The sequence below is a fragment of the Podarcis filfolensis genome, assembly GCF_964270895.1.
Source record: "Podarcis filfolensis genome assembly, chromosome: 8".
Taxonomy (NCBI): Eukaryota; Metazoa; Chordata; class Lepidosauria; order Squamata; family Lacertidae; genus Podarcis; species Podarcis filfolensis.
In genome coordinates this window covers 27,710,096-27,728,098 of record NC_139611.1, presented here as the reverse complement: position 1 = coordinate 27,728,098, position 18,003 = coordinate 27,710,096, and the positions used below count along the sequence as shown (strand labels likewise).

The 18,003-nt window shown below is 42.5% G+C and overlaps 1 long non-coding RNA gene across 2 annotated transcripts in view; it reads left to right on the top strand.

Moving 5' to 3' along the window:
* Positions 1 to 2,262: 2,262 nt before the first annotated feature.
* The window catches only part of LOC310769622, a 33,476-nt gene continuing 17,735 nt past the window's right edge, over positions 2,263 to 18,003 (top strand). The window contains exon 1 of one of the 2 annotated variants that reach the window (XR_014551748.1): positions 2,263 to 2,344. This is a non-coding gene — a long non-coding RNA (uncharacterized lncRNA). The remainder of the gene's footprint in view (positions 2,345 to 18,003) is intronic. The other variant, XR_014551749.1, reaches the window with a different exon arrangement.

Here is an 18,003-nt window from a genome sequence, read left to right as displayed (position 1 = left end):
GCTTGCTGGACTCCTAGCAAAGGTTATGGTATGAACTCAGTGACCAGTACAAAGCAGATTCTAGTTCAGTTGCTCTTAAAACAGCAGTGACAATAAATCTCATTTGAGAACAAGGGACAAGGTCCTGGAGTTCAGAACAGTAACAAGAGCTCAAGACTGCAGAAGAAGCTGTGAAGTTGCTTCAACAAGTCTCCCCATTAAGCTTTTAAGCAGAGGTGGTGGCAGCTCAAAAGCTCAGTTACTAATGAGGGTTCCTCACCTTGGTGGAATTCATTGCCAGAAAATCGGCACTTCACCTGGGCATGAAGGAGGAAGTCTCCTTTCATCTGGGAGATATCACTGCACACATCTCCTCCTCCAAACTTGACCATACTATCTTAGTAGGCTGGGCCACTAGGCTGCTCCTCATCCTCCACAGGCTGGGAAGGAGCAACCACTGGGTCATCCACCTTGTCCAGGCTGGTCATGTCCAGAGGCAGGGGGTTTCCTCAAGTGGATTCTGCTGCATAGTCTCATCCCTCTTCCTCGTCTCATGATGAGTCATCCAGAGTTGCCCACTGCTTGTCTGAATGAGAGGCCAGCGTGGGAAATCATGGCTGTCTGGAGCATCATTTTTCAGTGGTGAACTAAGGGGAAGAACTTTCTGATGGCAGAAGCTGTTCGACAGTGGACTGGACTCCATCTCAAGGTGGTGGGCTCTCCTTCATTGGAGGTCTTTTTCAGCAGGAGTTGGATGGGCAGGGATTCTTTAGCTGTGATTCTTGCATTGCAAGAGGTTGGGCTGGATGTGTCTTTGGGTCCCTTCCAACTCTACAGTTCTACAGTTCAAGGAATATAAATAAATAAACCTAATAGTGTACCTAGTGAAGGGAAGAGTCATACCCTTGAAAGAGGGAAGGGCTCCCCGACTGTGTCTGAATATAAGAAAACACACTGGAGCACTGAAAGTACTTGAGATCCCCCCCCAAAGGAAATAAGGCAGGAAACCTCACAAGGCGAACCAACCAAATTTATCCCTGATCTCTGCCCCCAAGGTCCCCCACAGAACCACCTCTTTCTAGCAGTCTGATGGACTGTTTTGCAGTTTGGGTATCAGCTGTTACATCTCATCTCCAGTCTAGTCATGCCTCCGAGTTATAGCTGGTTCTATAAATAAAGTGAGAATTCTCCCGCAATGTTGTTCTCCTGAAATTAACATGCATCCAGTGCAAATTAAACGGGATAAAATTAAACATATATTTACCTTCTTATTCAATGTGTTTCATGGTGCTGGTGGAGCAGCAGCTGGAGGAGGGGTGACCGGGGGGTGGGGTGGGTGGCAATGGAGAAAGAAGCAAAAATCCTAATGTTGACATTTGTGAAACAGCCTTTCAAGCTGATAAGAAAGCATGAATGATTCATAAAAATAAAAGAACAAAGGCGTTCTAATTAACCATCCCAGGAAATGTGTAATTTCCTTATGCAAATTACATTATGGGTTTATCACAAGGTTTTGGGGATTTCCCCCCTTCTTCTGCTTCGCCAGATCCATCTTGCGACCAGGCTGCAGGGATCTGCACAGCTGAGGGAAAACATACAGGCAAACTAAACAAGGAGCTGATAAAATGTAATAATTGAAGTGTGTGGGGGTGTGTGGGGGAGGGTGTTCCTGACTTCCCCCCTCCCTTCACACCCACAAAACCTGATTTAGAAATCAGTCCTGTTGCAGAGAAGGGAACATCAATTATTTAAAACAGTCAGCTGCTGAGATTCTGCTCAGTAGTTACACAGTTAGAAACTTTGCTACTGGACAGTCTCTTTTGCAACACCTAATAATGTTCCACTCCAGGAGAACAGCAGGTAAGTCCCCAGAAGGGCTATCTCAGATGTTTTGCAGAGGCAAGTCTGGCTTTGATACAGGCAGATGAAAGCGATGCAACAGTTAGCGCACTTAAATAGTGGGATCAACAGGGAGTTGCAGCCAGTGCTGGGCTGAGGGGGTTGCCCCTTTTTTTGGCAGTTTGGGGGTGGGATCAAAGAAGCTAGAGGGATAACTTTGAGGACATTTTATGGGGGAGGGGAATGGCATCAAGTCCGTCTAGTTCAGCAGTGTCTAAACACAAAACCAAGCATGGCATGGAGAAAGTGGATAGAGGAAAGTTTCTCTCCCTCTCTCAAAACACTAGACGTCCAATGCAGCTAAATGTTGGAAGATTCGAGACAGATAAAAGAAAGTCCTTCTTCATGCAGTGCAGAGTTAAACTATGAAATTTGATCCCACAGAAGGCAGTGAAGGCCACCAACTTGAGTGGCTTTGAAAGAGGATTTAGCAAACCGATGGGAGAGATGGCTGTCAAGGCAACTGGTGAGTTGCCTAGCTTAATAATGTGCTATGCGAAGAAGAGTTTTCCCTGAATCCTCCAACATCCCTGCCTCTGACTCAGAGGAGGAGCTCCCTGAAGGACCTTTGTTCCCACAGCCCTGCAGAAGCCAAAGACTTAAAAGTAAGTTGACGCCTTTCCCCTCTCCACCTCTCCCCCACTTTTCTTCCTAATGTAACCCTAACGTCTCAACAAATGAAACTGACCTATGGAAAATGTAGCTTGAAAAAAGAGACATTACGCATAAAGTGGTACCTCAGGTTACATACGCTTCAGGTTACAGACGCTTCAGGTTACAGGTTACTAACCCAGAAATAGTACCTCGGGTTAAGAACTTTGCTTCAGGATGAGAACAGAAATTGCGCAGCAGCAGTGTGGTGGCGGGAGACCCCATTAGCTAAAATGGTGCTTCAGGTTAAGAACAGTTTCAGGTTCAGAACAGACCTCTGGAACAAATTAAGTTCTTAACCAGAGGTACCACTGTACCTGTGTAAACCAAGAAAACTTTAATAAAAATGTATATTTAAAAAATGATTTTTTTTAAAAAAAAAAGTAAGTTGATGTCCCTTTAATCACTCAGCCGGTACGTCCAGGGAGGGAAAGCCTATCACATTCCAGGTAGTCAGCTTCATGATTCATTGCACTCTAGTTCCCAGCAGAGGCTGCATCTCCTGTAGCAGCCTTAGGGTGGAGAAAAGCTTAAGGCTGCAGTGCCCTATTGGAGCTATCCGAGGTCCTGTTCTTGTATGTTCTATACCAGTGGTGTCCAAACTTTTTTCAAAGAGGGCCAGATTTGATGAAGTGAAGGGCGATGAGGGCCGACCAAAGGGCCGACCAAAGTTGTTATCCTTTTTTTTAAGGATTGAAGTTGTTGAGCTTTTGGTATGATTTTACCCCAAAGTAAATACAAATTCATGCTGGCCACATGACCCGGAAGCTGTATGCCGGCTCCCTCGGCCAGTAAAGCAAGATGAGCACCACAACCCCAGAGTCGGCCATGACTGGACCTAATGGTCAGGAATCCCTTTAATAATAATAATAATAATATCTTTATTGTCATTGCCCCCTCTCAGGGACAACGAAATTACTTGAATGCTCCATAAAAACACTACCCCAAAGTTGTTGAGTTTTTAGGATTGAAGTTGTTGAGAGAGACCGGATTGAACTGACTGGCGGGCCGGATTAGGCCCCCGATATGGACTTTGGACATGCCTGTTCTATAGAAATAAGCTAACATGGTGCCCTTTAGATATTGAGCAAGAACTAGCCAGGCAGCTGCAAGAAGGTAGCAAATAAGAGGCTTTAGATGACCGTCTCCAATGTTGTGTTGGGAAAAAAAAAGTTTAATGGGGCTAGTTCCAGAGATTTTGATAGCTGCCATCCAGTTATTTTATTAATTTCAGCAAAGACTGCAGTCCAAAACTGTGATGCATTTTTTTCCACAAGATGAAACAGCACTGGTTACAAAAGATGATGATGGTGATTTATTAAATTTGTATACTACCCTTCATCTGTCAATCTCAGGCTGGGCCGCAACATAAAAATACAAGATAAAAAAACCCAAAATACATAATGACATGGATCTAGAAAATCAGTTTCCTCCAAGGGCACATGGATTTGGTCCGCAACCACCTGCTCAATAATCTTGCCCAAGAAGAGGAGATTAGCAAACTGGCCAGTAGTTACTTAGATTTTCCAAATCCAGGGAGGGTTTCTTGAGGAATGGTTTTACCCCTTCCTCCTTCAAACAGTCAGGGACCATGCCCTCTTGCAAGGAGACATTAGTCCCCTCCCTGGCCCAGATAGCTGTCCTTTTCCTGCTAGTTTTTATCAGCCTAGAGGGGCAAGGGTCCAGAGTGGTCACTCTGATTGATTCAAGCACCTTGTTCACATCCTTGAGCCTTACTAACTGAAACTCATCCAACACAACAGGACAGTGCTCTGGACACCCCATGGAATCCATCTGCTATAAGCGGATTATGGCTTCCCAGCTTGACCTATATGAACCCCATATTTGCAGCTAATATTCCCTAACAATTGGGAGGAAGGAGGAAGCATTAGTCATTGTGAGGGAGATAATCTTGGACAAACAACTGAATTAAGAAGCAAACTGACCTTTCCTTCTCTATCAGGTTCACTTCAGGTCTCTCCTAATTTCTTACATCTTGAAAGGAAGCCTTAAAAGTTCTGTGTAGGCAGACCTGAGAGATGGAGGGATTGATTCATTCCCGGTGTAGTCAATTTCAGTTCTACTTATTCATAGGGTTGTTCCATCCCATTTCCTCATTAATCTACATTTTTAAGGCACAAAAATTGCATTTAAATAAATGTCTTATCACAACACATGCATTTCTAAATGTTATTTTATCAGAGAATAAACATTTTGCTGTATTCTTTCCCCTAGCCAAGTAGTGTATTGGGAAATCAGAAAAATGCAAGATCTGGTGGATAATTATATTCCCATTTATGCTTCAGTCTGACATCATGTAAAGTGGATCATGTAGATTCACACTGGAAGTCATGGAAATCAGATGCATGCCATGTTGTCAGCACATTGAATGATTATTCTGGACAGATGATGATGATGATGATGATGATGATGATGATGGTGATAATGATGATGATGATGATGATGATGATAATAATAATAATAATAATTTTTTATTTATTTATATCCCGCCCTCCCCAGCCAAAGCTGGGCTCAGAGCGGCTAACAACAGTAAAAATAACACAGTTTATATACAATCACAATCAATTAATTGAAATACATTCTAAAATCAATTCATTCTAAAATCAATTCAGAGTCAAATTAATGGCAACCATTTGGGTTAGAGTTCTATGAGGATTACAGAAGGAGGGTGTCAGACTGTGCCTTGGCCAAAGGCCTGGTGGAACAGCTCTGTCTTGCAGGCCCTGCGGAAAGATGTCAAGTCCCGCAGGGCCCTAGTCTCTTGTGACAGAGTGTTCCAGCAGATCAGGGCCACGGCTGAAAAAGCCCTGGCTCTTGTTGAGGCCAGCCTAACCTCCCTGTGGCCCGGGATCTCCAAGATGTTTTTATTTGTTTTTTTTATAAGATATTTATTAAGATTTTTTTAAAGTATTACAATAAAAATGAAAAAAATAACAAAAATACAAAATAAAAATAGTTAAAAACACACAGATTTTCCATTGCTTATTTTCCTTTAGCTTGTTTCCCGGACCTCCTCATACCTCCCTTTTTTGTATTCCACTTCAAATTGTTGGTTCAGCAAATCCTTACCATTAGATTTTTACCTATTTATAACCCTTTTTTCATATTCTCTTAAAGCATTACAGCTGGAAACCACTTAATTTCTATCCAACATCATTCTAACATTCATTAATTTTACAATATTTCTGTAGATAGTCTTTGAATTTCTTCCAATCTTCTTCCACCGACTCTTCTCCCTGGTCTCGGATTCTGCCAGTCATTTCTGCCAATACCATATAGTCCATCACCTTCGTCTGCCATTCTTCCAAAGTGGGTAGATCTTGTCTCTTCCAATACTTTGCAATGAGTATTCTCGCTGCTGTTGTAGCGTACATAAAAAAAGTTCTGTCCTTCTTTGGCACCAATTGGCCGACAATGCCCAGAAGGAAGGCCTCTGGTTTCTTCAGGAAGGTATATTTAAATACCTTTTTCATTTCATTATAGATCATTTCCCAGAAAGCCTTAATCCTTGGGCATGTCCACCAAAGGTGAAAGAATGTACCTTCAGTTTCTTTTTTTTTGCAAGCTTGACTGGGGTCATGTACCACCTGTATATCATCTTCATAATATTCTCTCTTAAGGCATTGCATGCCGTAAACTTCATACCTGTGGTCCATAACTGTTCCCAGTCAGCAAACATAATGTTATGTCCAACATCTTGTGCCCATTTAATCATAGCAGATTTCACCGTTTCATCCTGAGTATTCCATTTCAACAGCAGGTTATACATCTTTGACAAAATCTTAGTTTTGGGTTTTAACAGTTCTGTTTCTAATTTTGATTTTTCCACCTGGAAGCCAATTTTCTTGTCCAAATTATATGCCTCCATTATCTGATAATAATGAAGCCAATCTCGCACTTTGTTTTTTAGTTTCTCAAAACTCTGCAGTTTCAGTCTATCTCCCTCTTGTTCCAAAATTTCCCAATATTTCGGCCATTTGGCCTCCATATTGAGCTTTTTCTGGGCTTTCGCTTCCATTGGTGACAACCACCTTGGGGTCTTATTTTCCAGTAAATCCTTGTATCTGATCCAAACATTAAACAAAGATCTCCTAACAATATGGTTTTTAAATACTTTATGCGCTTTGACCTTGTCATACCACAGATATGCATGCCATCCAAATACATTGTTAAAACCTTCTAAGTCCAAAATGTCTGTGTTTTCCAGAAGCAGCCATTCTTTCAACCAGCAAAAGGCTGCTGATTCATAGTAAAGTTTAAAGTTTGGCAGGGCAAATCCACCCCTTTCCTTTGCATCAGTTAATATCTTAAATTTTATTCTGGGCTTCTTGCCCTGCCAGACAAATCTAGAAATATCTCTCTGCCACTTCTTGAAACAGTCCATCTTGTCCACAATTTGCAAGGTTTGAAACAAAAACAGCATTCTAGGCAATACATTCATTTTTATCACAGCAATACGACCCAACAGTGAAAGCTTCAAGTTCGACCAAATTTCTAAGTCTTTTTTCACTTCCATCCAACATTTTTCATAATTATCTTTAAATAAGTTCCCATTTTTGGCTGTCATATTAATCCCCAGGTATTTCACTTTCTTAACCACAGTCAAGCCTGTCTCATTCGGAAACCTCTCTCTTTCAATCAGTGTTAAATTTTTCTCTAAAACCTTAGTTTTTAACTTGTTCAGTTTAAATCCTGCCACTTGACCAAATTCTTGAATTAGTTCTAAAACCCTTTTAGTACTAGATTCTGGCTCCTGTAACGTCAATACTAAGTCATCTGCAAATGCTCTCAGTTTGTACTGTTTGGCTCCGACCTGTATACCTTTAACCAACCGGTCCCTTCTAATCATATTCAGCAGAACCTCCAGGACCGATATAAAAAGCAATGGGGAAATTGGGCACCCCTGTCGTGTCCCTTTTTCTATCTTAAATTCTTCCGTCACCACATTATTTACAATTAATTTAGCCTTTTGTTCAGAGTATATTACACCTATACCATTTTCAAAACCTTGGCCTACCCCCATCCCCTGTAGGTTCTTCTTCATAAAACTCCAAGAGATGTTGTCAAAAGCTTTCTCCGCGTCCACAAATATCAGAACTGCTTTAGTGTTTATATTCACTTCTAGTTTTTCCAAGATATCAATTATGTTCCTCAAATTATCAGACAAGTGTCTTCCCGGGAGAAAGCCCCCTTGGTCTTTATGAATCTCTTCCATCAATACTTTTTTCAATCTCTTGGCCAAAATGTCAGCAAAAATTTTGTAATCCACATTAAGTAACGATATAGGGCGGTAGTTCTTAAGCTGAGTCTTTTCAGTCTCTGTTTTCGGTATAAGTGTAATATACGCCTCTTTCCACGACTCTGGTGCCCTTTTCCCTTCCAGAATTTCATTGCAGACTTCCTTCAAAGGTTGTAATAGCCACTCTTTCAAATATCTATAATATCTAGAAGTCAGCCCATCAGGTCCTGGAGATTTGCCCAATTGCATATTTTGAATGGCACCTTCTACTTCCTGTTCAGATATTTTATGTTGTTGTTGTTTAGTCGTTTAGTCGTGTCCGACTCTTCGTGACCCCATGGACCAGAGCACGCCAGGCACTTCTGTCTACCACTGCCTCCCGCAGTTTGGTCAGACTCATGTTTGTAGCTTCGAAGACACTATCCAACCATCTCGTCCTCTGTCGTCCCCTTCTCCTTGTGCCCTCCATCTTTCCCAACATCAGGGTCTTTTCCAGGGAGTCTTCTCTTCTCATGAGGTGGCCAAAGTATTGGAGCCTCAGCTTCACGATCTGTCCTTCCAGTGAGCACTCAGGGCTGATTTCCTTAAGAATGGATAGGTTTTTTATATTTTATATAAGATATATAAAATATTTTATAGTTCAACATTAATTTGCTTTCTTGGGAGATTTTTTGTAATCCATTTGTCTTCAAAAATCGGTCTATGTCCATTTCTTTCTGTAGCCCTTGTGTGTATAATTGTTTAAAATACCTCTGGAAACAGTTTCTAATCTCAATTGGGTTATGTATGTTCTTTCCTTCCACTTCTAAGTTTGTAATAGTATTTAATTTTTGTCTTTTTTTCATTTGCCAAGCCAGCAATTTCCCACATTTGTTAGCTGATTCAAATGTTTTTTGTCTCATTTGTTTAATTTTCCATTCTATTTCCTGATTCATCATTTCCATATATTGTACTTGATATAATTTTATTTCTCTCAAAATCTCCTGTGACTTTGGTTTTGCTCTCAATTTCTTCTCACTTTCTTTTATTTTCTCCAAAATTTTATCTTTCTTCTCATTTTGACTTCTCTTCTTTATTGCATTCTGTTGTATCAAAAACCCTCTCATAACAGCTTTGCTTGCGTCCCAGATTACTCTTTTTTCTACATTGGTATTCATATTTATTTCAAAATAATCTCTCAAAGTTTTTTTGGCCTTTTTATACACTTCTTCATCTCTAAATAAGGTGTCATTCATCCTCCATCTGAAGGAGCCAGTTGATATTTGCTTCATCTCCATCCTTACAGCGTTATGGTCGGAGCAAGTTTTTGGGCAGATTTCCACTTTCTTTATCTTTGGTGCCATTCCTCTAGTTACCCATATTTGGTCAATTCTAGTCCATGTCATCTTGGCTTCAGAAAAAAAAGGTTCCCTCTCTTCCCAAGGGGTTCTTTATTCTCCAAATGTCCACTAAGTCCATATTCTCTGTCATCTCAAAAAATGTTTTTGGTAGTCTACCATCCTTGGTAACTACCTGTCTTTGTGCCTTGTCCATGTTTGTAGATACTACTCCATTCATGTCCCCCATCAAAATCAGATTGTAATCCAAATAGTCCAATAAGGTCTCATGCAACTTTTTAAAGAATTCAGATTTCCCCTCATTCGGTGCATAAATTCCTACAATCAGAAATTTCTCTCCTTGAACTTGAATTTCAATTGCCAGAAATCTTCCTTGTTCATCTTTAAAGATTAATTTCGGTAATAATCTCTCCTTTGCATATATCACAACTCCTCTTTTTTTAACTTTGTCAGATGAGATAAACTCCTGTCCCAATCTCTTATTAATAAGTAGTTTCCTGTGTAACCTTGTTACATGTGTTTCTTGTAGACAAATCAAGTCCAATTGTTCCTTTTTTAGTAAATGAAAAACACTTTTTCTCTTCCAAGGAGAGTTAAGACCGTTACAATTCCAACTTAAAAGTTGCAGAGCCATGATGGGGTTACTTCGCTTTGCCTCCGACTGCACCAAGTGTCTGTTCTTGTTCTGTCAATGGTGTCTCTTTCTCTGGACCGTGCAATCCAAAAGATAAGTTTGCTATGTCTAGTATTCCTTTTTCCAGTGCTTTTGGCTCTTCTCCGGATTCCGCTTCTTTCTGTAGATCTTCTTCGTGATCTTTCAGAAACCTGTCTTTATCATTAACTGATCTTATTTTTATCTTTGTTCCTTTGTATTTAAAGGATAGGCCTTGAGGAAATTTCCACCTAAAGAGAATTCTATTTCTTCTCAACAGGGCAACTAGGTCTCCGTAGTTAAGCCTTAAGTCCAGAAGATGTTTTGGAATGTCCTTAAATATCTCCACACTTGAGTCGTGAATTTCCAAAGTCCTTTGATAGTGCAGGTTCAAAATTTTGTCTCTCTCCTCTTTTGTTCGAAGAGTAATCAAGCAGTCCCTCACCTTGTTCCTCCTTTGTCCTCTTCCAAGTCTAAATGCATTCACTATCTTAAATTCTTCCTTCCCCAAGTCCTGTTGCCAAAAATCTGTAAATTCCTGTGTAAGAAAGTCAGCCAGATTATCTTTCTCACGTTCTGGTACAGCCCTGATTCTTAAATTTCTTTGTTTCTCTTTCAATTCAATCATAGACAATGTCAAACCGTGGCCCTCCAATTGCTTATATACTGGTGGTATCTTCTCTTGAGTAGCAGTTGCAATATCTTTTGCTTCTTCAGCTATCTTTCGGGTCGAAGCAGATTCCTGTAATTATTTTTCAATAGACTCTGTATTGGTATTCACCTTCTGTCCCAAATTATTAATGCTTGTAGTATTCAGGTCAATTTTAACTGATGCTTCAACTACTTGTTTATTTGTCTCAGCTACCTGCTTAGCTTAATTTTCCAAAGATTCATTAATTTTTCCAAGTGCATGTGCCAGAACGTCTTTGGACGACATAACTTTTGGTTTGACCTGTGGAGGAGCAGCCCCTGATGTTCCAGATGCTCCAGATGTTGAAGCCCTTCGCTGTTGCGCAGTGTCTGTCCGATAGTGTCTGCCAGACCTAGTAGTTTTTTCCTGCGCCAGCTCTAACTTTCCTCTCCCATCTGCCATATCACTCTCATGAGAATTCAAGGTTGATCCCACAGTTGAAAGTTTGTTTTGAAATGGAATTTTCCTCTAACCCAGTTGTTATTCTAACAATGTCAATCCTCCTCTAGGGGGACACAGTAACAGCCAAAGCTTGCAACTTTTAAAAACAAAGATAGTCCTTATAAGTCCCCCAATTCACTTAAAAACAACAGTTTCAGTGTACTTAGACAGTTACTTTAAAACCAGGAGAAGTCCATCCGGAGGCAGATTCCCTCTAACTCAGGGGGAGACAGCTCCGCGGAAATCGGGTCCTACCGCTGCAGCGAAGCGGGGACCCTTTAAAAACCGCAGGCAGAAGAAGGCTGCGGCCCTGGGACTCGGCGGGCACCGTTTGCGCCCCCCTGTTTGGCAAAGGAACCCTATAAAGGGGGTTGGCGTGGTGCTGAGAGTCAATCGCTACCTCTGTGGAGCGAAGCTGCACAGCTGTTGTCGGAGAGCGCTGTCCTTCTTCCTATGACAATTCGGATTTTAAACAACAACCCGTGAGTAGGACAATTGGAAATTTTGGATTAAAATATTGCCTTGAATTTGACCTGAAACGGGAATGTGCAAAAAGGAAGTCCACCTCCCGTTCTTTGTATAAAGATCAAAGCAAAGATTTTACAAGCTAAAAGCCGGGAAAACAGATAGCCTGAAGTTTCCTGCACTTTTAACCATCAAACGCCCCTAGACAGCAGGAGGAAAGGGGGAGAAAATTTGACTTTCTAATCCTGCAGAGAGAGAGTTAAGAAAATAAGCTTCCACTGTCCCTAACCTGGGGACGGAATGACAGGAAAGAAACAGTCAGTGATATTTACAATTTGAAAATAGAAAAATTGATATACAGAACTGGAAAAGGGAAAAATAATTCCAATGCTGCTTTCTGCCTGTTTGTTTTATATTGAAAGGAAATAAAATATTTGGAAATCGAAAGGAATTTTTCCTTGTTGGATACAATTTAAAGATGGATGCCAAAAAGTAACTACACCCCCTAGAGGAAGCCAGCCAGTGTGTTTGTTTTCAGTTATAAAGAGAACATTGTATCTGGGAAAATTAGACCGTGGGACCAGCTCCCTGACCTTGACAGAAATGAATAGAGAGGAAGTTTTATCTGCTCTGAACAAAATATATGATGGGCTGCGACAGCTGGAGGAGAAAATGGTTTTGATGAATCAAAAGATGGACTATACAGCAGCTAAAGTCAGCAAAGAGGTGCCAATGGAAAATGCAGCTACAGAAACTGCACAACAATCTACTCAGGATACCGGATTAATAGGGCAACTGCAAGGGCAGAGAAAGATGGAGGAGATTGTGAATGTATCTCAAAAGACACAGAGAATTAAAGCCTCACATGACCAACGGTTGCAATATTGGAGGATGGAATTTGGAGGACACTGGCTAAACTTTGGAGTTAAGAAAATTTTTATTTTTGGCGGGACTGTGAAACGAGTGGAAGATTTTTTCTGGAACAATTATTTTTTGGATTACAAATTAAACACTGGGGAGTGCAACACCAGGGAATGGGACAATTGGATAAAAGGAAATGAAGAATGTTACTGCACGGAAGTACCCGGTGATTGGCCCCCCAAGGAGAAAGAGAAGGAAAGGCGAAAGAACTCAACAGGGATCAAGGATGTATGCAACTACAAACAGGAACAAGAAAACTCGCAGAAGGAGCTTGGAAGTGACTTGAGAGCCTCAGACATTAGGACACCTGATTGACAAGGATATAATGATATATGGACTGACATTGCCGTGAACCAGGAAAAGGGACGCTGGATTAACTTAGAATGAGAAACGCCTTTTGCAATTAACTTATATTTATGGAATTAGTTTAATACTAATGAAACATTAAAAGATGTTGGAAAGGACGTAATTGGCTTTAGTAAAATTTGGTTTAAATTTTGAAAGTTTAATGATTTGAGGACAAGATAAAATTAATGAAATTATTGTAAAAATGAAATGGTTTGAGTAATAAGGTGAAATAAGAATTTGTAAGAATGGTTTGATTATAAATGAGAATATGAGGATATGATATGGGGATATATAATTAAGGGTAAGGTAAGAGGTATGAATTTGCTGAACATATCTTTAATTGGAATACAAAGAGGGAGGTGGGAGGGAGTCAGGAAAATAAGTTAAAAAAGAAAAAAATGGTGAGAAATTGAAAAGAGGGATTTTTACTTTTCTTGTTTTTTCTTTTTTTTCTTTCTTTTTTCATGCTGTTTGCGTTGAACTTATGACTTTGTTATTGTTTAAGACTTTGTAACCTTTTCTTTTTTTTCTTTTCTTTTTCTTGTTAAAATCTAATAAAATATTATTATAAATAAAATAAAATAAAACCAGGAGAAGTCCAGAAACACTGTATCTCTTTTGCAGAGCTAGCTGTCAAAAGTCCTCTGCTTACCGATAGGCTTTCCACTGAGCGGCTTTCCTTGTCTAGGGGCAGTCTGTTCCCAGGTTTTAGGCAGCGGATTTTAGCTTCCTTTTCCCCCTTTTTTTGCAGGTAGATACAACTCAAACCTTCCCCCCTCCTCTCCTGCAATCCGGAGGGGAGACCGCTTTCCTGATGTTAAGATTTAAGTCTTTTTCCAAACGTCTTTCCAAGATTCCGCTTTACAGTCTCTTTGCTTTGATCTGTTTACAAGAAAGGAAGGCAGACTTCCTGTTTATACCTTCCCGCTTCGGTGTCGAATTAACTTGTTCTTTCTCCTTTTAAATCCAATTCAATCCTACTCACGGGTAGTTGCTTTCAAAGTCCAATTGTCCCAGGAAAAAGTCAGCGCTCTCCGATAACGGCTGTGCGGCTTCACTCCGCGGAAGAAGCAGTCGACTCTCAGCACCGCGCCGCTCACCCCGTCCCGCTCCGGAGCCCTTAAAAGGGTCCCTTCGCAAATTGGGGGGGGGCGCAAATGGTGCCCGCCGAGTCCCCACGTTCACAGGCTTCCCCCGCCTGTGATTTTTAAAGGGCCCCCACTTTGCCGCAGCGGTAAGACCCGATCCCGCGGAGCTGGTCCCTCCGAGACTCAGAGGGAATCCGCCATTAACGATGGCGCTGACCCGGAAGTCCAAGATGTTTTTATTTGAAGACCGTAAGGTCCTCCATGGGACATACCAAGAGAGGTGGTCCCGTAGGTACGAGGGTCCTGAAAGAAATTACTTCTTCATGCAGTGCATAGTTAAATTATGGAACGCCCTCCCACAGGAGGCAGTGATGGCCATGATGACTATGCTCTGATGCCACTGTTGGAGGCAGTGTGTCTTTGAATCCCCTTTATTGGAAACTGCAGAAGGGGAGAGTTTCTGGCCAGCTTGAGGGTTTTCCACAGGCATCTGGTTGGCCACTGTGAGAAGAAGATGTCAGACTAGATGGGCCATTGGTTGGCTCGTCTATGTTCTTAAGTTTTTACAGCTAAGCTATGGTATTAACTTCAATGATATGTGCTGGTGGTCATTATTTTGGCCTCTTGATGATCACTATATTCATTCCAGTAGAAAAGGCAATACACCTCTTAATACCTGTTACTGACAGACAGTGCCCACCCCCATGTTGCTTGTAAGTAAAAGGGCAGGAAGGTGGAAGGCTAGCTGAGAGGCGAATGAGGTTGGTGGGACACTTCCCCATTCACTTTAATGGACTATCCACCACTGCAACAACAATAATAATTTCAGAGGAAGGGAGAAGGAATGCTGAAAATATCTCTGACAGATGGTGTTTGGCTTTTCCCTAAAAGCCTTCAGGGAACAGGGAGATAGTATGTTCCCTCCATCTTACACCCCCTTGCTGGAGTGTTCTGAGAATTAGAAACATCTGATCTGCATAGAAAACCTATTTCTCCCCTTCTCTTTCCTTCTTTCACTCCAGTACCTTGGAGAGATGCCTCTCCACATAGCAGGCATCAGTTCCAACCCATTGCTGCTATGAAACAAACACTCTGATTTCCCCAGTTGGAGCCTGTATAGATATCATTTTGAGTTGGTTTCTGGTCTCCTTGTTTGCACGAACAGTGATCCTTGGAGATGAAACATCCTATTGGCAACTTGACCTCCCCCACCCCTCCAATCCACCTGAGTGTTTTGCATTTTCAACATGGTAAACATCTTACTATTTGAGCGGGACTGGTTTTCTTACAGCAGGTTTGAGATCAGGATTATAATGACTGTGGTGAATCTTAGACAGAGACCTCCTCCCATCAACACAATTACTTAATGGCCCAGAAAATATAATTATTTAGAGAACTTCAGTTTGTTTTGGAGAATGTTCTCAGATGCTGGCTTTGAAGCCCTTGATCAGTCAATGGATTTTGCATCATTGCTGTGGCAACTGTTTATTAGGACTGTGCATTATCCTGCCCAACCTGATCCAGAGCCCCATTGCAGAGCCCCAGATTGGCCCCAACACCTGACCTGACCCGGATCCAGACCTGAATAAATTCAGATGGCAGGGCTGATGTTTAATTAAGGTGGTTGATTCTTATAAACAGCCAGTGAGTGAAGGATTTGATCCTGCTGGGCTCTGCTTCCCTACAATGAACATGCTGGTGAAGCAGACCCCTAAAACCAGCAAGACTGTACCCAAGACAATCCAAGGCTGCCTCAACTCGACTCAGTCAAAGCTCAGATCAGTCCAAATCAGTGCAACTCAGTATCAAGAGTACACGACTGATTTACATTAAGAAGACCCTATTGATGTTTCACAACCTTAACCTGTTGCAGGATCTTAGCCAGACCCAGTTAAATATAACAGAGCTTATGCAGACTTCCAGAAGCAATCAGTTGCAGGCAGGTAGGATGAAGCAGTAACATGACACTGCTACTAGTAACTTGGTTACTTATAGGTGTTTATTATTTACTGCAGACTCACAAGTTACCATAAACAAGTTACAGACACGGATCTTGTCTCTCACTGAACAAACTCCAAACAACTTTTAGAACACACACTGACCAACCAACTAACCAACAAGGAAGGTCATAAGTCATCATGCCTATATGGAGACCTCAACCAATAGCAGAGTTGTATCCAAGGTCCCATATCTCTAGGTAGAATAACTCCCTCTGCTCAGTCTTCTTTGTCTTCGGCCAACTTTTTAATTGCTTTGTGGGAAGCTGCATCAAATAGCATGTAGTCAAAAATCCCAGCAGATCCAATCACAAACCAAACTGTGGGTTGTATCCTAGTGGTAAACCTATTTGGAGTAAACCCATCGAAATAAATGGACATGATTCACGTTGGCCCAATAATTTCAATGGGCCTACTCTGAGTGGGTCTTAGTTGGATACCACTCTGAATGGCTCATGACCAGCATCCACCCCACCCCACTGCACCACTGTGAGGACCTACACACCACCCATCAGCCAGAAACCCCCCCCCCGAGATTTTCATACCCTAGTCCCTAGTTACCTAGCAGAATAAATTTTGTTCTTAATGTCCAGTGCATCCTGCTTCCTCTACTTTTCTCGACAACAATTAAAATTAGTAATTCTAATCTAATTTCCTTTTTCCTCCTTGCCCTCTCCTGCAATGGCACATTTTTTAACTGGCATACGTAGAAACCGGACGTTAATGGTGCAATGGATTTATTCTGCTACTACAGTCCTGAATAATGCATTTCTAAAGTATGACTAAGTAACACAGAGACGCAATTGCCTGCTTTATAGTTCTCCAGTGTCAGGGAACTGTCATCTGAGACGAAGGAGGTGAAAGGGCTCATGGAGGGTGAGAGAGACCACTCAGCGGAGGAGGGGACCAGCAGGGGGAGAAGTGGAGTTACAAGGGAAAGTGAGTCGGAGGGAGAGCTCAGAGATACTTCAAGCGGGAACAGTGGAAAGGTTTCAGGACCTCCCGTAGGCACACCCACTCCTCGGCGGAAACTGTCGCGCCGAGAGTCCAGAAGACGCGTTTCCGTCAAGGAGCTTTTATGCTGGAAGAAGTTCCGTAAACGCCCACTGTCCGATTCAACGAGCGATTGATGGAGCCATGCTTAAGGAGCTCCATCACAGACAGAGGTTTGGGAACTTAGCCAAACTCTGAGGGATCAGGATTTTACGCACAAGCAGCTCACCATCCCATCACAGCAATCGGACAGTCCCTGAAAGCAGCTTGTGCAGAGAGGCATCATGAGCAACCCAGCTGGAGCCGGAGGAGCAGCAGGAGCTGGAGAAGGTCCAACTCTGGAAGAAAGGTGCAGAGTTTTGGAACTCCAGCTGGCAATGCAAACGGCGAGGCTAGAAGAAAGGAGGGCGCAGGATGCAGAAAAGGCAAAAGGCGCTACACTAGCAAGAAAGATGCCAGGAATGGTGCAGAAGTTTGGGGGGGACCCCAGGAACTACCAAGCCTTTAGGACAGAGATGCAGTATGCTCTTGAACTGCAGTTTAACGACTTTCCCGATGAGGCATCGCGAGTGGCGTTTGTGATTGGCCATCTCGAAGGGGGGGGCGAGAGACTGGGTCCGGCCCCTGATGGCAGGGAATAGTGACATGCTGAAGGACGCGAGGAAGTTTTTTCGCGCCATGGATTTGATGTTTTCCAGCGAGATTGAACAGGGACTGGTGCGCAGGCAATTGATGGCTTGCAAACAGGGGAGCCGATCAGTTCGTGAGTACTGGACTGAGTTTACAATGTTGATACATAAATTGGGGTGGGACCTATCGGCGGAACCCATTCAAATGCTCTTTGAAGAGGGGCTTTCTTCGGCGGTGAAAGACGAACTTTCCCGGGCGCCCAGGGCGGAGTCTATGCACCAGCTGACCAAATCAGCGCTGACCATTGGAGCGCGCCAGGAGGCAAGAGCCTTGGAGAAGCGGGAGGGGAAAGGAGAGCGTTGGAGGGATTTCCGCATTCCAGAGATTCCAGAACCCAGTTTCCCGCCCGGAGAGCCGATGGAAGTTGGAACAGCGCGCGCGCGCGCAGTTTCAAATCCCAGTGAAGGGAGGAAGAAGGAGGGAAAGAGCGCCAAGAAATGTTACCTCTGCCAGCAGCCAGGTCACTTTGCCAGAGTCTGCCCACAAAGAAAGGAATGGCAAGGGATGGCGGGAGCTGTTGGGGGGAAGGAGGAGGAAGTCCAGGAGCCAGTAAAAGCCACCGCCTGTCTGCCGCTGTCAGGGCACTGCAGA